At 30.4% G+C, this 4,014-nt stretch overlaps 1 non-coding gene across 1 annotated transcript; it reads left to right on the forward strand.

Annotated features, from left to right (window-relative positions):
- Window positions 1-409: 409 nt before the first annotated feature.
- LOC126031949 (small nucleolar RNA SNORA51) lies at window positions 410-542 on the forward strand. Its single transcript, XR_007503753.1, has one exon. It is a non-coding gene; the product is annotated as a small nucleolar RNA SNORA51 (small nucleolar RNA).
- Window positions 543-4,014: the final 3,472 nt, after the last annotated feature.

Here is a 4,014-nt window from a genome sequence, read left to right on the forward strand (position 1 = left end):
GGTATTTTAATTACTTTTTTCACAACCTCTCTCAAACTGAGGTTGGAAGCCTCTAGACAGGACTCTGCCTATTTTCAGTATATTTGATTTTTGATTGAGAAGAGGACATATTAGGTGATGGGTATTCCCCTGATTTAATGTGAATATGTACCCAAAATACTACAGTGAAAGATATGTAAGCCATTATGGAAAAAAAAATTGTGTTTTTTAATCAGAAACTTTCTTTGACTTACATGTATTATTATTATATTAATTATATTATATGTTATGTTATGTCACTATATTATGTTATATTAGTTTACCTTATTAGGTTAATCAATTTTGTCCTTTAAATGAATTCTTACTTAAAAAAAAAAAAAACAACTTTAGTTTGCCCTGAAGAAAAAAAAATAAATAAAAGATAAAATAAGGCCTCCCAATTCTTACCACAGGCTGTGTTCTTTACACTGGCTGTATAGAAAGAGGAGGTACAGTAAAGGCACCCCATATACACCTCAACACAGGCCCCTTGCCGGGTATGTATTGTGAATTGGGGGACAAAAAAAAAAAAAAAAAAAAAGAAAAAAACATATTAAGCTTTTAATAATCTTTAAAATGGATTCTTTTATCTTCAATTTAAAGAATCACTGCTTTTAGAGCATTATCACATATATATTTGTTCTGAATCTTTTTCACTTCTCTTCAGACCCCGGTGAGTACCTATAAGATTTTAATATAAATCCCATTGGCATTGTGAACTCCCACCACCAGTGTTCCTATACACCATCATTCCCCATCCAATACCCACCCCAACTTTATTCCTGCCTACCCACCTTGACAGGTACGTTACGAAGTTCGGTGGTTGCAGTTTCGATTTCATGTTATCAGTGTTATCAAATCTGTATGCTAAAGATATAGCTACAACACTATATAACTACATATAGCTACATATAGCACCATACAGCTACATACCATATAACTAATTCCCTGACCCATGTTTCCTCATTCCTTTTCTTGCTCATCTTCTTCCTTTCTATCTTTTCTCTCTGCAAGCTCTGGATTCAAGTTTAATCTAGGCATCCCCCTTTCAAATTTACATTTCATTGTCTACTTATCCTATATACTACAGATAAGTGAGATTATCTTGTGTCTGTGTTTCTTCTTCTGGTTTACTTCATTCAACATATGTTCCAGTTTCAACCAGGTTGCAGCAAATTATATAATTTCATCATTCCCTGTAGCTGCATAATATTCCACTGTGTACATATACCACATCTTCATAACTTATTTGTCTATAGCTGGATGCCTAATTTGGTTCCAGATATTTCTATTGTACTAAGTATAGCAATAACAGTGTATATACATCCATTTTAATGAATGGATATTTTTAAATCTTGGGAATTGATACTCAAAAGTAGAATTGCTGGATTAAATAGCAGCTCAATTTTAACTTTGTTGAGGAATCTTCATACCAATTCCCAGCAGGATTGAACAAGACAACCTTTTAAAATCAGTAGGTGAAAATTTCTTTTTCATGTATCACCATCAGCACAATTTTTTTTACTATTTTTGCGATGTGCCATTAGTGTGTGATATCTCATTGCTGTCTTGATTTTGATTTTCCTAATAATAAGGGATGCCAAGCACTTTCTAATTTATCTACTGGTGATCCACTTGTCTTCCATTATAAAGTGTCTTTTCATTTCTTCATCATTTCATTTTTGGGTAGTTTTTATTAATTTCATTTTGTTCATTTTTGTTAGTACCTGACATATATACTGGATATCAAGCTTTTCTCTTATCTGTTGAATGTAAATACTTTTTTCATTCAGTCTGCTGTATTTCAATTTTAGCCTATGTTTTTTTTGCCATTAAGAAATTCTTTACCTTTATGTACTCTAATTGTTTATATTTTATTTGTTGCCTTTGCCAGTCATATCAGATCCTTGAAGATGTCTTTGAGGTCCAGATTTTTAAGAAAGTTGCTTAATTTTTCACAATATACTTCAAAGTTTCTGGTACAATCTCAAGGTCTTTGATCCATATTAAATTGATTTTTTGTCCTAGGTATGAATATGGACATAGCTCTAATTTCTAACATACAGTTATCTAATAATCCCAACACCATTTGTTGAAAAGGCTATTTTTACTACATTTCATGTTAACTGCTTTTTTAAATATTGACTTTTCACATATATGAAAACTTATCTTTGTGTATTTGATTCTATATTGGGTATTCAGTGACCATATCTATTTTAGTACTACAGTTATTCCCATGACAGTATACTTTAAGGACAGAGAAACCCTGGATCTCTTAGGCCAATATAATACCTTTTCTAATTTCCCCAATATTTACTGTGTCTATGCAAGAAACAAAAAAGAGAAGCACAAATTAACTTACTTTTTTTTTGGTTTTGCTATTGTTGTTTTTTGCTTACTATTTTTTTCATGGGTTTTCTTTTTTTGTGTGTGCTTTTTTAATTTTTTTACTACACTTGATCTTAGCCGAAAGGCCGAGAAGCAATTTTAATTTTTTTTATTTTATAATTTTATTTTTATTTTATTTTATTTTATAATTTTATTTTATAATTATTTTTATTTTATTGTGTGGTTGGTGTCTTTATTGTGTGGTGCTTTTCGAGTTTTTTGTCTGATTTTTTTTTACATTTTTTTTAGTATTGTTATGGTTCTCCCTTTTTCCCTTTCTACTCTTAAACTGATATTTATAGCCTCTAGAAAGACTCCCCTCATTATTTGCTTGTTTGATTTTTGCCCCATATTTATTTTCTTTCTTTTCTTCAAATAGACCACATAATTTCAACCATCTTATTTGCCCTTACAAATTGAGGGGGAAATAATGGAGGGTATTAAGACAAGACAGTCATATGAACATTAAGTAGATATAAAAATGATCAGACTTGAACACCAAATCTAATGCCAGTGACAATGGAATCAACTCCCAATCTATTTTAGTACCAGGCTGTTTTGATCATTATAGCTTTATTATGCAGTTCCAAATTTGTAAGGAAATATCTCCTTATTTATTACTTTTCAGCCATGCTTTAGTTAATCATGGTCTCTTGATTTCATGAAAACATAATATATTTATTATTATTATAATAATTACTATTATTATTATTATTGTAGTTGTCTTGGATGATATTAGCCTTCACTCTCTTAAGGTAAATGTCATCTACTTTTATTATGTTGAGTGTTTTAATCATAAATAAATGTTGTAATTTTTTACCACACCATGTGGTGTTCAGGGGTTACTCCTGGCTCTGCACTCAGAAGTAGTTTCTGGCAGGCTTGGGGAATCATATGAGATGCTGGCGATTAAATTCAGGTTGGCTATATGCATGGTAAATGCCCTACCCACTGTGCTATCCCTCTGACACCATAAGAACTTCATTACTGACTTTTCTAGGTCTGTGTTTGGGTAGGAATTATATTGAATCTATATAATTCAAAATATAGGTAATTTAAAAAGCTTAATAGTATTGATTCTTCAAATTCATGAGTATGGAATATTTTCAATTTCCTAAAGGGTTCTTTGTCTTTCTTAAGTGATTTAAAGTCATCATGATATAGATCTCTCACATCTCTTATTAAATTTGTTCCTAGGTAAGTGATGTTTTTGAATACTATTTTAAATGGGATATACTTCTTAGTCTTTTTTATCTTCTGAATTATTTCTTCTATATATAAGAATCAACTGGACATTGGTGATGGGAATGTTGCACTGGTGATGGGTGGTGTTCTTTACATGACTGAAACCCAAACACAAATATGTATGTAATCAAGGTGTTTAAATAAAAAAAAAAAGAATCAACTGATTTTTTGTGTATTGAATTTATATCCAGCTACTTTGTTACATAAGTTAATTTTTTTCTAATAGCTTTTTTGGTAAACTCTTTAGGGGTCTTTTTGTATATTGTCTTGTCATCTGTAAAAATTGATAAGTTGAATATTTTTCAAATTTGGATATATTTGGTTTGATAAACTTGCCTGATTGCTATAATTAAAAATTCTAAT

Source organism: Suncus etruscus, chromosome 15 (assembly GCF_024139225.1).
Source record: "Suncus etruscus isolate mSunEtr1 chromosome 15, mSunEtr1.pri.cur, whole genome shotgun sequence".
In the NCBI taxonomy this organism is placed as follows: Eukaryota; Metazoa; Chordata; class Mammalia; order Eulipotyphla; family Soricidae; genus Suncus; species Suncus etruscus.